Genomic DNA, 21,204 nt, shown 5'->3' on the forward strand with positions numbered 1-21,204 from the left:
TTCACACCAATATAAAAATAAGTAAGTGAGCGTCCGGCGTCCGTTGTGCTGCCCGCTACTACTGAAAGTTCAGACAGTTCAGTTGCACCAGTCGTTATTAAAAAAATTAAGTCTTTCCCTGCGTGCTCAGATCGGAAGATTGGCTCTAGCGACTGCAAACACCTCATTTGCAGGAGAGGCTGGAGGCTCTCATTGCGGTCACAGCCAGGCAGGCTGAATAGTTCCGAAAAAGTGACACCAGTATAGGAGGCGCACGCACGGGTCTCCGTGTCTTCATTACCGACACGGATCTCTCAAGTCAGTCTTGCCCTGACAAGCGAGGTGTCGACTTCTCCCTAACCTTAAGATGGTGATTTATTCACCAAATGATGGAGATACTCTTCCCGTCGTTAATTTAACCTGACCTGATGTTCAGGTCCTTAATAGCCCTCAATTTGGATTAATTTCGATTGCACTGCAACAGGAGTGCGGACATCCCTAAACCCGGGAGCTCTGAACAGAACTACTCATCTACAGGCACCTTCTAATTGGTTGTTCCCTATCTTCCCTGTCCTGAGGAAGACCCACCAGCTGAGGATATAGTTACCCTCTATGCTTTTAAGTTGGGTCGAAATGTCGATAATAGTCCCCAAGTGGGCCTGTTCCACATGCCACCACTATACCGCCCAACCCACAGATGATGTCTCTCTGTTTTTGGATACTATTATGAATGACTACAAAAAATGACTAATGGTGGCCAGGCTTTGTTAAACTTGTTTTGTTGCAGCTTAGAACCAGTTTCTGTTTGCAATGATTATAGTAATTCTATGTTTTGAAGTATTCTCACTCGGATTCTCCCTCCCCCTTCACTCATCTATTTCACACATGAGCACCAATTTCTGTGACACGCTCCAGCTTTGGAGCAACCTCCTGACTACCACTATTACGTAACATGGTAACGAGTCTGCCAATGTGATATATGTCTGTGAATAAAAACAGATATTCTCTTATAAAGTCAATAGGTGCCAATGTTTTTGTTTTTCTTTATGCCCGGTGCACATTTAAAGAAGTTGTTTGTATTTGATACCATTACCTGACTAATTGCATGCTTGAAATTGGATCTTGAATCGCAAATATTTTTGGGACTCTGCTACATGACAAATAAGTCTAGGACCAACTGTTTTCTGTACAACTTGATACCCAGGTCCGTGGACGCTATTTGGGTTTCCCCATTATGTTATAATGGTTACCAGTATAAAAACAAGCATTTGCAATGCAATAGGTCTCACATTTACGTAAGTTTGAGCAATAGGCATTGTAAATGACAATGCCTATTATTTATGTTTTGGTTTTTAAATCATAAATAAAAGGCATTGTCATTTACAATGCCAATAGCTTAAACTCGCGTAAATGCAAGATCTTTTGCATTGCAAATGCTTGTTAAAATATGTTTCCAAAAGGGGTCATTTTTCAATGGATGCAACTCAGGCAGTACATAAAAATGCAGAGGAGCTGGTGGAACAAAAAACGTGTCATGAACACAAGAGCTCCATGATTTCCAATTTGTATTATTTTACCGGTAGATGGGGCTTACTGCACTGATTCAAGTATGAACAAATCGTGGGAACGCAGTGCAGCATGGCAGCTTCAAATAAGCTGTGGGATAAACTAGTACAGGTTGGAAACGAGCCATAAACATGCCAATATGACAGGCAACCCTTCCCCTGACTCATCCTACTTTTGGCTGGAGCATTCTAAAAGATACTTACAAAAACAGATAAAGACTAGTTATTGGACTACTGCTTCCTGGATCGGTTGACATGCTGGGAGAGCGTGAGTATTATGTGAGATCACAGGATAACAATAATGCCCAGTGACATGGCGATCTACCTGTAAAAAAAGGCCTAAATGCTCCCCCTGTTTAATATAATGGAGTGAATTGCGCACATGCAAGGCTGGTACTTTGAACTTTCAGAGTGTTTGGTAATCAAGCACTCCTATAATGTCCCCGTCTTAGCACATGCATGCAAAGCAGCTGCTTATCAGTTGCACGCGCGCGTTATCTACTGAATACGGCAATGGTAACACGCTAGTATTTCAAGTTGTCTGGCACTGAAGCATAAGCTAAAAAAACACCTCTTATAAATTCAACAACACTGCTCAACAGCATTCACTTGCTGGAATTGGCTCCGTACAGCAGATGGATCACATGAAGTTACACTGAAGCAAGATGGCGCCTGACTACAGCGACGGCTGCACCTGAAGTTGTGGAGCCGGAAATGTGAAAAAGATTTCTCCTAGCAACTTATCAACAGTGGAAGTGGAAGGAAACAGTACTATACAGGGGCACCTTAGCCTAGAAGGGAAATGACATGTGGCCAAAGCAAACGAGTGAGGAGGCAGCAAAGAAGACCGATTGTAGCCTGAGCCAATGGTTAATAGCAGGTGGAGAAAAAATCGGATTATTGATGACAGCAGGTCTTGTGGACAGCACATGCACACTGATGCTCGACCTACCAACTAGGTGAGCGGCCCGGGGTCCGGTGTGTTGCCCGCTACTACTGTGACTTCTGACGGTTCAGTTGCACTAGTTATTTAAAAATAAGCCTCTCCCTGCATGCTCAAGTCAGAAGATTGGCTCTAGTGGCTGCAAATGAGGTTCTATGCGATGTGTTTCCTGGAATGTACTCATTGTAGTGGGGCCTGGTATTCCTTTACTGAGAAACTCCCTCTGTGGTTTGATCCACGGAAAAAAGAGAGAGGGAGGGGATAGTGCCTGCTTGCGGGGAAGCTTCCCCTACCAGTTAGGGTGGAGAGCATGTGGCTTCGGTCTGAGCTATGTCTTTCGGGCTGGCATCAGCAGCACTGGAGGTCTGGTGAGCCTCAGAGGGTTCAACCCGCCCCCGGGATATATTATTCCGCCACTGTGACCGTTGTGCAAGTGGCGTGCTCAGCTGTACTGCTAATCACACACACACACTGCAGCTGAGCAACCTAACCATTTACCAAACTTGAAATGCCGACTACTTGCGCCACTCAATTAAAGTGAGTCTGACAACTCAGTGAGAGACTCATACAGTGTCTGACCATAGCCATTGGGTGCTGACAGTGACATCTCCCATGACCTTAGAGTTATTCCGGCTCATGGTGTCACACTGTAGCGAAGGCTAGTAGCTAGTGAGCACATGATGAACCAGCCCCCAAGCCTGGGGAGCAGCGTGCACTGCACTGCCACCGCAGCTTCCAGTATTGGTGCATTATGGGCTCTCCGGCTTGGCCGCTGAGAGGCACTGTAATGCGTGACAATTCATTTCAGTGCGGTGATTCGTACCACTACACTGAAATGCCTTAGTCTATTTCCTGACGCGTGGTACTTGGCAGGGCTGACTCGACCTCTAAACTATGGGGTCCAGCAGGAATCTGTGTTGTCAACCCTTTTGTTTAATTTATATGTGGCACCATTGGCTCTGTTGATTTAATGTGAAGTATGACTACCTTAATGTTTGCCATTGACGTGCAAATCTTATATGCGATTGACGTGCCCCTCGTCAGGGTACCGAGACTTTGCAGGACGTCATGTCAAAGCAGGGGCGGATTGGCAATGCGGGCATTCGGACATCGGCCGAAGGGCCGGTATCTCCGTGCCCTCTGTGGGCCGTTTTTTTTTCTCCCCTTTCCCAGCCAAACAGTGAAGCTGCATTAATGTCTCTGTCTCTGTCTCCGTGATCTCTGTGGACTAGGAAAGGGGAGAATAAAAAACAGCCCACAGAGGGCACCGAGACAGAGACAGAGAAATGAATGCAGTTTCACTGTGCAGTGATTATCCGCTGTGGCCTCTCCTTCACCCCTTGCCCAGCAAAGCAATCAGGCTGAGGGTGGCTGGGGAGGGGGTGATTGTTTGCAAAAATCGGCCTCCCTGGGGGCCAGGTGTTGCTCAGGCCTTTGAGCCATTTTCACCTCGGCCCCCCCTGGGGCCCACGCAGCACATAAACAGTGTTAGTTTTTTTTTTTTGTTGTTTGTTTTTAATTTAATGCGGTTTTATATAGCGCGAACTTTACCAGAAGGTGTCAGAGCGCTTTACATAAGAATCAGTTGCGAAACATAAAAACTTAGGATTACATGCGTTACATAAAAGATACAAACAGAAAAAAATTGCAAATGTACAAGATGTAAAGTCACACAAGGAAGAGATACACACAGAAAGAAAAATTGCAAATGTACAAGTAGTAAAGTCACTTAAGAAAGAGAAACAAATGGATATACTCTAAGAGTCACATAGGAATGGTAGAGAGTACAAAGGTCTACTGCATATACTAGTGATTAGAGTTATCTCTAAATATCTAAATAAGGAAGGGATACGAATGGATATACTCTAAGAGTCACATAGGAATGGTAGATAGTGCAAAGGTCTACTGCATATACTAGTGATTAGAGTTATCTCTAAATACCAATGGAAGGAATACGAATGGATATACTCTAAGAGTCACATAGGAATGGTAGATAGTACAAAGGTCTACTTCATATACTAGTGATTAGAGTTCTCTATATACATATATATAAACACATAGTACATTTTCTCAGGCAGAGTTTCATTAAGTGGGGTTGGAGGGGATGCAGTCACAGCACCAAGGGAGGGTGGAAGGGATACAAGGGTATGGAGAAAAGGCAGAAAAGGGAAGAAACATTTGAGGATCGTCAAGGGGGAAACGAGGGAGAAGGGTACAAGACGAGGGAATGGACAAGATGGCCGGTCGGGATCCAGAGAAAAACGGCTGAGGGAATAGTGGGCGAGGAAGAATGGGTCTCGCTGTGGGGGCCAGGTGATCTTTGCAACTTGCACCATCTTCACCTCAGCCTCCCCCTGGCTACCATGGATGACCCAGCAGCTGTGTTTTGTGCTCCCCTGCCAGGACATTGCCCTGAGGCCTGGAGGGCTGATTAATTTACTAATTGCAGGGGCCTCACTGCTGTTCATGTGCTTCTGAGCTGAAGGTCTGGGGAGGGCTGAGAAGGTTAGTAATAGCAGGGGCTTCGCGGCTTATTAGGTGCTCCTTCCCTGAAGGGCTCGAATAATTTTGTGACAGAAAGGAGCCTTGCTGTTTTTTTAGTTGCTCAGCATGGCGCCATTGTCCCCTTTCCCCCGTGTCTCCTGTGCAAGAACAGTATCCTCTCACTTCAATTAATTTCTGTGCCAAACATCTTAAGGATTTTCGGGACCCTTGGCCAAACATATTTTTGGGCCCCTGTTCGTAATAGATTTGAATTTATAATCCAATTTCTGATCTTTGAGGCCCTCTTTCAGCTGGTCACTGGATAGTGCACTACCACACTTGTCCACATTCCTAATGTATTTACATCTAATATTCAAGGACATTGACGTGTGTAACCAAATGGTGTTTCATGAAAGGGCACGCCCCTTGAATGTGGGCCACGCCCCTTAATTGTGGGCCATGCCCCTTAAATGTGGGCCACTTTTTTCGTCAGTGCCCGGGCCAAATTGTGATCCCAATCCGACCCTGTGTCAAAGGTACAGTCCTGGTTCGCTCAAAACCAACTAAAGTTAAATTGAGAAAAAACAGCAATTTCCTTTCCCTGCTGACAGACGTCGGTCCGTATGAAACTATTCTTTTTGACCCCTATCACAGGGGCAAGAACCCTCTCCCATGCAAAGTGGAAAGAATCCAGGAGTGGATGTAGTTTCAGGCTTTACTATGGAAGACTACTTTTTATTTGTGTTTTTTTTTAATGTCTTACTATTCTACCTTGTTTGTTATATTGTGATGGTTTTTAATAACTAGAAGCAATAAAATCTATCTATCTATCTATCATGGAAAACTAGATACAATCCGTAGCAAAGATTTTCCTCTTTCAGCTGAGGGTATTAAGAAGGATTATTTACCTATTTAATCTACAACAAAGAATACAAATTATGAATGCTTTTGTAACCGTGAGGTTGGATTCTTTAAAATCTGCTATTTAGCTCTGCCAACAAAATCATTGAATGAATTGCATATGATTTCAAAGGCCACAGCCAGAATGTTTTTAAATATAAATAAATTTGAATGTATTTCTTGGGCTTTGGAGAAATTGCATTGGCTGGTGGCCAACCAGAGGATGAAATTCAAATCTCTGTCTAGTGCACAGAACACTCTACAAGAGATCTGTTCCTTTATCCAAACTTCTTCATTTGTTGCCCCTAGATGCTCTTTAAGATTAAAGGAGGCCTTTCAATTGACTACCCCAACCTTCCGCCGAGACGCTCTACCCGGCAGAGCCTTTTCTGTAGTTGCAGTAAAGCTATGGAACAGTCTCCCGCTTGAACCGAGGAAAGAACCTCTGTTTCACAATGCAGTTAAAAACCTGGCTATTTCCAGCTTTATGCTTTACATCCGTGTCTGTGATGGTCTTCTAACTAAAGAAGATTAACTTTGATGTGCTCAGCGCCAAGATGTTAGATGCTCACAATTAATTATAAATAGTCTAAAAATAAATAAATAAAAAATATGATTGAAAGCCGTGCATGGCTTTTTCAACCAGCAACACGTTGCATTCTGGGACTTGTATTCTAGATTTCAACAAAGGTAATAGGAGTTTTAAAAAAAATAGTGTTAGAAATGCTCTTGGTTTAAAAGCTAGGTCTGGATTAAAGTGCCAAACTTGATGCAAGGATATTAGATATAGAACAACCCCTTATGCCAAAATGGAATCAAGGTCATCTACAGAAACATAAAGCACAGCGGCCCCATAGGTTTCATTCCAAGGAGGTGTACAAAACAATAACACTTATGCTTCCTACCAAATCTGAAATAACCAACCGTTTGGTAAACATAAAAAACACACACAAAGGGATCTACTGTTGTGTTATAAACAACTCAAAGTGTATTAATCATAAAGGACTTTACATCAAAAGAAATCATCTAGTGCAGATGGTGCAGTGCTCTTATAGTGCACAATGCATACATAGTGGAAACAGATAAAGTAAGATGAACAATGAGTTGTGTAGTGATTCAATTTGCAAAACCATTCAATGCCACATCATTTGTATGATTCTCAAGATTGTACACATCCTTAGAGTGAAGCATGATGCATGGCCGCCTAACAACTACTGGAACAATTAAACTAGTGGAGCTTAAGGCAGCACATTTGTGGCGGCATGGGAGGCAGTGGTACCATATATTATAAGGACTAAAGAGCCCACAGCTGTCCATTAAAAGGAGGAGACAAGGAAGTACTGCCTTCCTTTTATCACCAAATATACCCATCCTGCCACAAGGCTAAAATTGAAAGCAGCTCAAAATCCAGAGCTAAACTCAAGTCAAAATGTCACAAATGCGGTGTCACCTTAAATCAATGATGACATTACTGGTAACATCACAATCACTATTGACATGGAGAGGGAGTGAAGGGAAGGCATGGAGGGCGCCATAAGCTGTTGGGTCATGCAGGGAAGTGGGGGCTGTGGAAAATATCATGGACAGTGAAGAGGGGCGTAGGATAGGAGAGGGTTGGAGAAGAAAGGTGCAGTGGAGATGCGGGGAAAGGAGTGATGTCTCCTCGTGGATGACCACTAATGCCCTGAAGCTAAACGGCACTAAAACTGAGGTGCTTGTTCTGGGTACTAACCCTGAACTTTGGAATAGCAAACAATGGCCTGACACTTTGGGCCCTTTGCCTGCCTCTGTCTCTAAAGGTTAAAACCTGGGTTTCATTATTGATACAAATCTTTCCCTTAAACCTCAGGTGTCCAAAGTTACGGCATCTTGCTTTGTTGCTCTTAGATGGATTAAAAAAAATCCTCTGGCTAATTCCACCGGCAGCTCAGAGAACGGTTTTGCAGGCTCTGGTAATATCCAGGTTGGGCTACGGCATTGTGCCGTATCTGGGTACAGATAAAGACTCATCCACCGGTTGCAGGTCATTCAGAATGCAGCTGTGCGTCCTTTTTTTCCATCCGCCTAGATGTCTCCTCTGCTCCACCAACTCCATTGGCTTACAATCAATAAACGCATCCAGTTTAAGGCCCTATGTTACATGTTTCGGGTCAAATGTGGCCTTGTTCCCTCCTATATTCAAAGATTGGTAACATCTTATGTGCCGGCTCGACAGTTGAGATCCTCCAGCCTCTGACTGTTTTCAGTCCCCAGATTTTATCTTGTTAATATGAGGGGTCACTCCTTTTCTTACCTGAGCCCTAAGCTCTGGAATGCTCTCCCAATTGATCCGAGGATTTGTCACTCACTGTTAGCTTTCCGTAAGCGCTTAAAGGCTCTGCTTTTTAGCGACCTGGCCTGACTCCTATTCCGGCCGGTTGCCTAACACCTGCATGGCCCTGCCCACACTTGTCCAGCACCAAGAGACCCTGTTGGGTAGCTTGGCGCTTTATAAATCTATAAATAAATATGGAGTACTCTCTTCTGTGCCGTTCATGCAGGAACTGTTCACCTTAGTATGAGCATGATGGCAAGGTTTTTCATGTTGTACAATACACCGGTAAATTATGCATTAAAATGCTGTATGTGGGGAGGAAGACAGGTAGAAACTGGAAATCATCATAACACGAAACAAACTAAATTTAGTGTTTCACGCCCTACGTTAGGGGCTATGCCAAGTTACCTGTGCCCAGGGAGTAGCTATCAATATAGCAGCAGGTGCAGTGGCACTGGGATAAGGGGTTTTATTGGCTCACTGCATCCCCAAATATAGCTAAGTTTTACTACCAAATGAGTGGATGGGGACCCATTTTATTTACTTGTATGACGTATGGTAGCTATGCCTCACCACTACCAGAGGCACATAACGGCCTGGGGCACAGTGTCGGGGGGAATGTCGCAGACATTTTCATTTTCTTCTGATCAGGAGAGGATCTATGGTGGAGCCGGTTTATTTCTACTTAATATTCACACAGTAATGCAGAAGGAACAGTGCTGTGCCCCTGGAGAAGAAAGATGATGCATCTTTGTGCCAGGACGTTGCAAGCCAAATGCTTATTAGATTCTGGGCTAAAAATACAATTAAAACCATTTTTTTGCACAGTCTCTCCAGACTAAAAGCTAATTCAAAGTCCAACTGTACGGAAGCTTACTAGCAAATTAAATTAAAGCGCCACTAATAGGCCCTTTCATTTTAATTGCACATGCACGTCCATGTTCTGCATTTTTAATCAACATTTATGCGAGAACATCCCACTCTTCCTGGGCTGTCTTTTTCCTACTTAATTTTTACCGTAGTCTTCGCCCACCAGAGAACCCGTAGCTTCATTTGCAAAACAATGGGTTGAATAAGAAAAAGTGCAATGCCGTGATTCGTGCATTTCATATTTAATTTATGCATTTTATACAAGGGTGGATGTAGGAAAAAAACATGGCAAGTTTGAAATCACACAGTCTCCACAGAAGTAGAGAGGTTAACGTATCCTGTCATGTATCCGGAATTTCGTACATTTTCCATTACTTGCAGGTTGCTGTTCAAAAACTCAAGTCTGATTTTTATTGACTGTAGCAGTCTGGCGTCACAATGTATCCATGAGTCGTGGAATAAAATTGTCCAAGCAACAGATACTTTACCATTGTTGTTTTAAGACGCCTTAAACTAAAAGATAGGGGTTTATTGAATGCATCAGCGAAAGTTGGGATGTAAAGTAGTTTTCGAAAACACGTGCCGCAGACCCGGTCAGAATAAATATCACTGCTGCTCCCTTTTTAAATATCACCAATTATTTCGGACGTCTTTTTGTCCCCACAATTGTAATAGTTGTTGTTTTGACGGACAAGTGACAAGTTTAAATAATGTTTGGTGGCGTAATGTTTAATGCGAAGTACAGAAGACAACACTTGCATAAAGAATGGTTGCGTCCGAGGACAGATGAGTGGGTTAATGAAATAACATGGCGGAGCCCACGACGGGCAGTTCCCTGTCTGACAAACACCTTTGTGAGGGCCATTTATTCTGCACTGTACCTCTGCAAGCCAAGAGGCAGGAGGGAAAGATACAGCTAGCCGAGCCAGGACAGCCAAGGGTGAGTGGCCTTCTACTGACGCCACCAGTAACCTAGCTACCCCTGAACCAGTGAACACACCCCTCCTAGTTCTGAGGACACGCGCTGCCCCGTACACACAAGAGGTGTAACCGGGAAGATGCCCAACACCCGCATTCTACCACCCTTGTTTCCCAACCCTCCAATGCAGTGCTTAATTTGTAGAATAAAAAGTGCCAGGGCCCTGGCCTGGAGGCCACTGTAGCTTGCCCGTCTTCGCTGCCAAAACAACTACTCACCATCTCTCTCGTCTGCAAGCGCCACAGTTCAGAATATTCCTGATCCCCAAAGCTAAAGTACTGGTTGGAGGGAAGATAATAGTATTTTTCATGTATATTGTACTCATAAATAACTGTTGTTCTGCTCATCTCTAAATTAGATGAGTAGAGCCACCATGTGGGAGACTGTCCTAAGTGCTGTGTTGACAATTAAGTGCCAGTGCCGAGCACCGGAAACCAATAAGTGACAGTGCTGAGCACCAGAAACCACAGGCTCAAATTAAGCACTGCTCCAATGAAAGAGACCCCACACCATGGCGTCCATTTTTTTTGTAAATATCTTTTTATTGCAGCAAACTCAGAGAGGCATACAGTATATTCCATCCATTCCCCTTGGCACTCAATTGAAGCGCCGCTCCCTCACCCCTGTATCACACAGCCATTCAGCTCACACCCCGGAGGTTGAGCGGCAATATCATGGGGGAAAAAGAAACTGCGCTGGAGCATTCTGTATAGGTCTATAGTCACCAGGTTGGTGGGGAATGGCAGAGCTGCTTTTCGGTCCTAGCGCTCCCTCTTCCATGCCCCAAGTCCAGTTGAACCAAGAGTCACTTTTCACCCTCCTTGAACAAACCCCCTCCCCTCCCCCGCAACACCCTCATCCCCACCTACCCCTCCACCCTCGTACAGAACCACCCCTAACCGCCCTCCCGCCCCCGCCCAGTCCCCCCACCCCCCCAGGCGTGCCAGAGTATCACCCAACCGAGTTCTCAACCCTTCCAACAAGACCAGATCCGAAGCATAGCACCAGGATTCATCAGCAACCATCCGTAAGTCCTCACATTGGAACGCAAAGGTAGGGAAGCAGCAAAGTGGGCCTAAGCCGTCCCCCCGTCAGGCGGGCGCCCCGCCGGAGCCGGGCTATGCACCGGGGAGTCCTCCTCTTCCATGTCCAGGAGCGTGAGATCTAGGACCAGCCCCTCCCACGCCCTGGCTCTCTCCAGTGCCATGTCATTGTCTATCCTGAGCGCGGCCTGCAGGCGAAGCTCACCCTCACATCTAGCCCATTTATGCAGCTCAGTCTTCCAGCGCTCTACCACGGGGCCCCTGGACGCCTTCCATTGGGACGTAATGGCCCGCTTCGCCAGGAGGAGCCCCAAGTCCAGAAACTTGCTAGTGACTTTGTTTTTTGATGTGTGCGGGAACCAGTGTAGTATGCAATGCGGCATGGTGAGTTGCAGATCCCTCTCCGTCACCTCCCTCAGAACCTCCACTACTTCCTTCCAAAAGGGCCCCAGCTCAGGACAGGACCAGAACATGTGCTGGAAATCGTCGGGATCTGCCGGGCAACGCGGGCAGGACGCCGGGTGGGCCGGGAAGTACTTATGCAATTTGTCAGGGGTCAGGTAGGCCCTATGTAGGACATAAAAGTGCACCAGCTGGAACCTCGCGTTGCGCGTGCCATTCCGGGCCCCCTCCAGTATGCCATTCCATGCCTCCTCGGGGATCTCAGTCGCCAAATCAGCTTCCCATTTCGCCTTCAAGGCCAGCAGTGGAGCGACGGATTCCGAGACCATGCGTCGAGATAGGCACGTGACAGCCTTGACCGTCCCCGCCATCATCACGACGTACTGGCAGCCCAGGGACAATGGCGGTTCCGACATGCCCGCCCCCCAGTGTTTGCGGATCGCCGCCGTTAAAGCCGCGTGAAGGAGGAAGTCCCCACCCGCCAGCTCAAAGCGGTCCTGCAGGATGCCGAATGGCAACATCGCCCCGTTTTCGTACAGATCACCCATGGATGACAGCCCCTGCTGATCCCAATCGTCCAGTCCGCGCCACGAGCCCCCGTGCGGAAGTGCCCCGCAGAGTCTAAGCGGGATCTCAGGTGCGTACGGAATCGTGATACCGCATCTCCGGCGATACCTGTTCCAGCATTTTCGGGCCGTCGCAAACTCCTGAGTGAGGTGGAAATCCCCCATCGGAAGTCCCAGGACAATCCGGGACAACACCTGGACCGGACCCGCCGGCTCTCCCGATCCGTCCGCCCCCCTCCTGGCCCGCGCTACCCACTGTGTCAGCCATTGCAGCTGCGCCGCCAAGTAGTAGAGCTCGTAGTCATAGAACCTTTTGTGGTGACCAGCACCCTTTCCTCCCAGGATGCAAGATGGAGGGCGTGGGTTGGGAGACTGAAATGTACTTCGCTGCTGTAGGAGTGAGAACAACAGATGCTGACCAATGCTTCTGCACCTGGCAGGTGAAGTCATTTACAAACTCACCATGCAGGCTCACCTTACGCCCACGCCACCCTGAAGTATGTATGTATAGGCATTTATATAGCGCACTACTTACCCGGAGGGTCCCAAGGCACTTCGACCGCTGCGAAACCCTTCCTGGCTTCCCTGAGAGATGGTCCCTTAATGGGTATCTCCAGGGTGAGACCAGGCATCCCCGGCGGTCTGGTGGGGCCGTTAGTGAAGATGAGGCAAGCTAATGCCCAGAGTTGCCGAGTGTGATCGCTGATCAGAGTGGGCACCGAGGCGAGAGAATTATCGAGTCCGCTGACCCTGGTCCAGAAACCTGCCGCGCTGGGAATCGAACCCTGGTCCCGGGCCGTCCTCTGCTCTCGGGTCTGCCGCCTCTAACCAGTGAGCCACACTACTTCACTAGGCATTAACAACAAAATTTGAGTTGCTCACTAACACAGATTACAAACAGTTCCACTTCCACCAGGCCGGCAAACGCCCAAAGAATCTGTCAATGAGTTCTAGGCACAGCTCTGGGAGTCGGCGAGCAAATGCTCAAGCTCTATTGAGCAAGATTAGATCAGGGAACGGTTTATTTAGGGTTCTTCCTCCACAATGCTACCGGAGCAAACACTGGGATGACTATTACAAACACACTCACTTTTGGAAGGTTAAAAGAGCTGTCCAAGTCCAGGGCTTCCCATATAGAGGCGACTCTGCAATAGTTCATAAAAATAGAACCCATAATCCAAGTCTCATCTGGTGGCAAATAAGACCGAGAACACTCATCGAGGATGAAGGTCAATGTCTCCCCGGTGGAGCGGGCATGCTCTTAGGATGCCAAACACCTCTAGCTACTTCAGTTCTTGTTCGGAGTCCACACCAGTGCGATTGACTCTTTTCTAGGCAAATTCAAACATCTATTCAAAGAGAATGGCTGCCGGAAAGCCCAAGTGGTCCATCCACACAACGACTAGTCTCTACAACCTGTTGCCCTGCGCCACAGATGGGTGGCTTTTAACCGCAGGCCCAAAGTAGAGTCAGAGCTCCAGAAACTCGAAGCTGGAGACATCATCGAGAAGGTCGAAGGGTCGACCCTGTGGGTCTTACCCATTGGTGTGGCTTGGAAGCCAAAGCAACCTGGGGAGGAGCAGATATGCATCTATATACACGATCCCAAATATGGCCATAAAAAGGGAGATGCAGCTGACCCCAATGGCTAATGACATCAGAGGAGAGCTTACAGGCTTCCACTTGTTCTCCAAGATGGACTTAACATTAGAATAACACCAGATTTTCCTGTCACCAGAGTCACTCCATGTTACAACGTTTTCCACTTACCTCGGGTTGAGGCGATACAAACACCTCAACTTCGGCATCTCCAACGCTACAGAGGTGTTTCATCTGAGGGGTACTGGCCAGACTCCCAGGTATATTAAACCTCAGTGACGATATCCTGGTGCACACACCCACCCTAGAAGAACATCTGAGCAACCTGAGAGCTGTGTTCATCTGACTCGAAAACAGCAGACTCTCTCTACTCAAGGAGAAGTGCGAATTCCTGAAGGAGGAGGTGTGCTTTTGCGGATACTGTTTCTCTGCAAAAGAAGTAACCCCCAACCCAGCTAAGGAGCATGACATCCAGTCAGCAATGGCCCTAACCACCTTGACAGGCGTTAAGAGCTTCCTAGGTTTGGTTATATACTGCGACTGGTTCATGCAGAACCTCACCAACTCCTCTGTGAGTTCACTAAAGCATCCATGCCATGGCGTTGGGGTGGTGAGCAGGAGCTAGAGTTCCAAGCCCCCTAACGTGTGCTACCCGAACAGACTACCTTTGCCAACTTCGACCCAAGGAAGAATACTGTAGTCAGTAGATGCTAGCCCCACTGGCCTAGGGGCTGTGCACTCACAGAGACAGTTGTGCGGAGAGTGGTGTTGTATGGCGTTTTAGATTCCGAATGGATTTTCCCCGATTCATGCCCTTATATAGGTACAATCCACGCTGCCCTTAGTTATAGGCATAGAAATCAAGCCCTTATTTAGGCATACCCCATGCTGCCCAAATACAGGCATGGCTACTTTCATCCGTTCTTCAAACGTCACAACGATTTCTTGGAAAACCAGACTCTTAAGCAGAAGGGACTTCTCCTAGCCTGGATATTGATTTCTCCAAGAAACTCATTATTATGCATGAACAACTATTCCTTAGGGGTTCATCCATGACGTTCATATGCCTGACTTTACGTCAAAGCTGGCATTCCTAAACACCTTCAAGGTATAAATATACCTTCACTTGCTGTAGCAAATCATGGTGTGGTTCGGTGCAGTTCGACGACCTACTTGCCCAACGCAGCTCGCTACAGCAAGTGCCGAAGGAAGCAGACTCTCCAGCTGACGCACTGACAAGAAGCTGTCCTCCTCTGCCGAGAATCCAGCTCAAGTGTTTCTGACTCCCCTTGCGGGGTGTTGGGAAATCAAGTCCGAGACAGAGATACAACCTCCTTCATTCTAAGATATGGAGCTGATTAGAACCTAGAGAAACCTTTGGCAATTCTTGGCAGAACTCAAACATATGCTAAACAATACTTACTTCCTCCCTCATACTAGACCTAGGTTAGGTACATTGGGATAGGCGTATTTTAGAAGCACCAGTTGAGTATTTTAGCCAGCGTTATTTATGTATGTATTTTTTTTTTTTTTTTTTAAATTCTTTATTGTCAGGAAATTAGAAGAAATAGCAGTACATCATTTGCAAGTGTCGTAACTTAACTGCAGGTAGCTCCCCCGGGTGGGGATAGCATGCAACATAGATTACAATAACAGTTGCCGATTTCACGCAGGGCTGGATGGACAAAGGTTTAACAGATAGATATAAGTCACCTCACGCCCAGTTTCTCCCCTTCTTCTAATTCCCTTCCCACCTATACAGTTCCACGGCAGAAGGTTATTATTTCTCTTACAGTGCATGAGTGGGTACATACAAGAATAACGAACTCTATTCCTAAAACCAAAACAGTCGTCATCACCATATCAGAGTCTGCGTACGTTCTGCTTTACCATCTCACAGGTTAACAATCAGCAATTCGCGTATAGCGTTAGTGCGTGCAACATTCCCCCTGGTCCCTCCCTCGTTCACAGTATTTCTCGCTCGCCACTAGTCTTCTTCCTCCTCCGAATCGGAGTCTTCACCCTCTGGCAAAGCCTCACATGGGTCACCTCTATAAGCGTTCCACTTCAGCCATACCCGGTTCCACTTACGTGGGCAGGCTCTTATCACATACACTGCCCTTTCCTTGATCATGAGAAGGTCCATATTTCTCACCCACCCCGCCACCGTAGGTAACTCCGGAGCCCCCCACCTTTGTGCAATGTCTCGTTTGGCCACTGTCATCGCAAGGGTGACCCACACTTGTTCGTATCTGTTCAGGTCCGTAGGCTCCCAAATGTTCAGTAGGCACCTGCGAGGTTCCGGCAGGACAGACACTTTCATGGCTTGAGAGACGGTGCGCATAATTTGGCGCCAGAGTTCCCTTATGCGTGGACATTCCCATAGCGTGTGAAGGAGAGTTCCCTCCTCCCCGCAACCCCGCAGGCAGTATGGGTGCTGCGCCCTATGTATCCTGTGCAGCAGTGTGCGAGTGTAGTAGGTGCGGTGGAGCACCTTGAGCTGTATCAGGCGGAACCTAGCTGATATACCCACCTCCCTCGGGGAGGCTAACGCTTCATTCCATTCCGTTTCGTCCATGTCATCTAGCTCAGCTACCCATTTCTCCTTAAGCTTGAGTGTGGGATCAGGTGTGTTGTTAATTAATTTCTTGTATGTGAGTGAGGTCGCCTTTTGTTCCATGTATTCGGTGAGCAGCCTATCCTCAAGGGGTGAGGACTCTGGGAGTGTCGTGTCTGGTGGGATAGCGCGCAATAGTGCATGTCTAATCTGAACATAGCGAAATGTTTCAGTGGGCCCGAGGCTGTATTGCTGCTGGAGGTGCTGGAGGGGAACAACCGTGCCCTTGTCCCAGAGGTCTCCGACCACTGAGATGCCTATGTCATCCCATCTCTCAAAGCCTTTACAGGCCCTAAGTGCGCCCAGTGCCTTGGTGTCCCAAAGGGGTGTCATCTTAGTGATTTTCCCTGTCCACCCCAGGCGTGACTGCGCCGTGTGCCAGAGTGTCGCTGTGTGGAGTGTTGGGCCCAGCAGGGTCTTCACCCTCTGGCGGTCGTACAGTACAGCTAACATGCCAGTTGTCCCTAGTTGCACCCAGTCTGCTTTGTATGCGGGATCATTTCTGGATGCATGAATCCATTGATTAATTATTTTCAGCTGCGCTGCCCAATAATATAGTTGGAGATCCGGCAGTGCAATACCTCCCTCGTACCAACTCTTCACTAGTTTCGTCTGCGCTATACGTGCCGGCCTGTTATCCCACAGCAGGCTGGAGACCAGCGCTGCCACTCGCCGGAAATATTGCGGGCTAACCACATGTGGAGAGTTCTCCAATACATACAGAAACCTCGGAAGAGCCATCATTTTATAGAGAGCTGCTCGCCCTAAGAGGGTCAGCGGCAGTGTAGCCCAATACTGGACATCTGTACGCAGCCTCTGCAGAGGCGGTTGCAAATTTTCGACGTAAAACCGTTTTGCCTCTCTCGTCACATAAATACCTAGATATTTGAAAGAAGAGGTGGTCACTGTGAGAGGGCAGGTCGCCGGCAATATCGGGGCTTTTATGTATGTATTTTTATATGACTTAGAAACCATACAGTGCTATTACAGTATCATTTTATAATACTATTCTCGCTGAACGCATTATACTTTGCATTGTCTAATGATTGTAGCAGTTCACCTCTTACATGAGAAAGAAGACTGTTCAATTAACCTTTTATTGAAAACGCCTGTCTTACTATTTCTCTGCAACTCTGTAGAACGAAGCATGCACGATTGACTGAGTGGAATAGTTATCTATTGTTTCCATGACTCTGAAGATATTTTCCAGTCCTAGGGAAACAAAGTTGTCATGTTTATGCGGTTGTCAGAAACTAATCCCTTCTTGAGTATTCAAGAAAGTTTCTAGTGACCTCTGAGCTAGCTGGCACTCACAATTAAGTTTAGTATATTCGATAGAGACCCACTGACCTAAGTCCTACGTCAAATCTATAGGATATATATTATTCCAATGTGCAGAGCCTATTGGGAATATAGGAACTACACTACATGCCGCCCAACATTTGGAAAGGCACTAATTTAACGCTAGATACTAAAGTAACTCAGTCGTGCTTTTCTCAGAGACCCCTTTTCCGTAAAAACTCCAATAGACGCCCGGAGTGGGTACAGGGATAATATCCACCATAGCTGAGTAGGACGAAAATCCTATGTATTAGCTTTTTGGTTTGTTCAATGTTGAAGGATACAGTGTTCCAAAATATTGTGCACATTATCTTTGTTTCCTTGAAACTTGCTCTGCAATTTTCATTAAACAATGTCGAATAACGGCAACAACACCGAAACCGGTGGAGCTGCGGCTGATCCAGCCGATGCAGCTTTTAACATAACAGGTTTTAATGAAACCGACGAGGATGCTTTATGCATTCCTATAAGTTAAAGGAAAGCCATCACTACAAAACGTATAAGAAATGGCCTAACACCGAGAGGTGATAGGGTAGTTTTTGTGATAGAGGCCCAAAGAATATCACCAACAGAGGTATTCTATTCATGGATAGTCTTTCCTGAAGCAAATCCAGTAACACAGATGTTTCACTTCTACAAAGAAGATGAACAACCGTAGGAATATATTCCTTTCGAGGATATAGAAATTCCACTAACTTACCAAGAGCATGCACTCTGGTTTAAAGGCGCCCTAAAACATATAAATCACATTACCAGGCTCGGTCCACCAGGTAGACCAGGAGCAACATGGCCGGTCTTAGCCAGCTATACAACACATCCTGCCATTGAAGAAATGTCAGATGCGGAGTTACTAACTCAACTTAAAGAGTTAATCAAAATCTATAGACAATTGGTTCAATATGTCATGCGGACTCTCACAGTCCAACCTGCAATAGTGATTCCACACCATTTCCCTCACCAGGGGAATACAAATAAAATTACACCACAGACTTTACACTCAGTCATTGGTTAGTTACCTGCAAACAGGGAACACATTCCATTCTGGATAGCTCAAAGAATTACTCAAATCGAAGCAGTATTTCCAAATACTACCCCTCATGAGAAACACAGAATTTTAACAATCTGTTTACCAATAGGGATCGCACCACATCTGGAGAACTGCAACACTTGGGGTACAGTCTTTGCTGCGATCTACACTAAAACACACGGTGTTCCGTCTATGGCGGTAATACCGGATGTCCTGAAACAGATTCAAAATGAATACGGGGCAGAGCCTGCTTTAAATCTAGGTATGAAATTACTGAAAGATTTCAAACAGGTCTCAGCAATAATATTAGCTAATATTAAAGGTGAAGCAGCATCAGTGGCGATCCGCCAAAAATTAAGGGAATTTGATGTAATTGAGCAACCACAAGACCTGGCCAGAATAATTGAAAAATCCTATGAAGAATTAGGCAGACAGTCTGGGTGGGAAACCAGTGACACCCCAACTGTCTGAAAGTCCTGAAAAGGTCTTTAATAAAAACACTCCTACTTCTTCTAAAAAGAAGTGGGAAAATAGCAAGCAAACTTCTAAAGAGAAGCGTTCTCAATCCCGAGGTAGGTCTCCACAAAAGGAGACCTCTGAAATGAGGTATAACCTCAGGAATAGGGATAATTTGGGAAAACCTGATAGATATCAAGATACTGTTACACGTTCCTCTCGTACCTTTCAGACTTCGTCACAGAAATCCCAAAGAAGAGGACGGTCAGAACACAAGGAAGAAATCGTGAAGTCCAAAGACGATCAGCAGGTTCAGAAAAACAAGAAACCTCACTTCACCAAAAAGAAAGTAGCAGGTCTAAAAATCAGACATGCCGAGGATCTTGAGGACACAACTCAAGAACGGGGAATGGGCTCAGACAATGTTGGACAGTGCAGCAGAAGTAACCATAGCTTGCAAGAACTTGAAGGATCATCTGGAGACAGTGTACTTGAATGAGTGGTAAACGGTCAAAATATCGAGTAAAAAATATCGAATAGACATAATATCGAGTTTAAAATATAGAATGGACAAAATATCAAATGGATAGAATATAGACATCAAAAATATCGTTTTTGAGGTAAGTAATGTAATATCGAATGTTAAAAATATAGAAAGTTAAAATATCGAAGTATATAATATAGGTTATTAAAATTATCGAATTTTTAATAATATCGAATTTTTTATAGTGTTTTTTATGTTATTATATGTGTGAAAACTGTGTATTTATGTTATAATTTATTTTAATTAATGAATTTTGTTTTTTGAATTTTTGCGTAATTTAATTCTGTAGCGGGTTGTGGGTTTATAGGGGAATAGGGTGGGAAGTAATTTAATTATAATTAAATTAATATGTACATTTATTTATTGGTATTCATTTTTAATTATTTGTTAATTAATTTATATTTGGTAATTCATTAAATTTTAATTGGCAATTCATTTTAATTAATTGATTAATTGCTAATTATGTTAATTTTACTAATTTATTTTCTGTAGCGGGTCGTGGGTTTATAGGGGAATTGGGTGGGAAGTAATTTATTTATAATTAATTAAATATGTAAAATTATTTATTGGTATTTATTTAGAATTAATTGTTAATACATTTTTTATGGGTAATTAATTACATTTCAATTGCCAAATAATTTTATTTAATTGATTAATTGCTAATTATGTTAATTTTACTAATTTATTTTCTGTAGTGAGTTGTGGGTTTATAGGGAAATAGGGTGGGAAGTAATTAATTTACAATTAATTAAATAATTCAATTTATTTAATTGTATTTAATTTGAATAATTGTTAATTGATTTTTAATTGTTAATTAATTAATTGTTAATTTGTAATTAATTTGTATTAATAGGTAACTAATTGTAATAATTAAATTTAATTTGTATTTTTAATTGATTAATTATTATATTATATTAAATTAGTAATTACTTTTTATACATTTTTTATAGATATTAATTTACATTTTTTTTAAATAACATATGAAGTATTTACTTTCCCTACTGTTGCACTCTCTGGAGTGGGAATAGTAATTTTTACCCCCACGCTATCCAACGCTTTCCCTACTGTTGCACTCTTTGGAGTGGGAATAGTAATTTTTTATTTTTTTTTATAAATCTTTTTATTGTTTAAAGCAAAAAATAAACAGACATATCTGGTGCCGTACATACATCCAATAATGACAGGATGAATTGGTACATGAAAACAGGATATTCGTGGAACAGCAAAGAAATTCGAGAGGCTCGCACTATTAAGCACAAAATAAAATAGCGTCAGTATAACCGGTTAACGTTTAGTTGCGGACCCTCAAAACCTTCCCACCCATAAAATCAAAACTGCAGGAGAATCATGGAAACCAGATACTAGAGGTTAAGGATCAACGTCAGGATATTTCGCCAATATTACGAGTAAAGGAAAGGCTGAGAAAAAATTGAAAAAGAGAAAAAAACCATATGGGCGATAACAGAAAGAAAACAATAAACCCATCCCCCCACCCTGCAACCCTGCAAACGGCTATCGCCTAACCCCCAGTAGCAGCGTGCCTGTCGCCCCAACTAACTATGTTCTAAAAGAAGA

The 21,204-nt window shown here is 44.8% G+C and overlaps 1 protein-coding gene across 1 annotated transcript in view; it reads left to right on the plus strand.

The window, feature by feature from the left end:
* The window catches only part of PGBD5 (piggyBac transposable element derived 5), a 519,549-nt gene that overhangs the window by 335,062 nt on the left and 163,283 nt on the right, over positions 1-21,204 (plus strand). The gene's annotated exons all lie outside the window — the stretch shown is intronic.

This window comes from Lissotriton vulgaris, chromosome 6 (assembly GCF_964263255.1).
Source record: "Lissotriton vulgaris chromosome 6, aLisVul1.2, whole genome shotgun sequence".
NCBI classification, from domain to species: Eukaryota; Metazoa; Chordata; class Amphibia; order Caudata; family Salamandridae; genus Lissotriton; species Lissotriton vulgaris.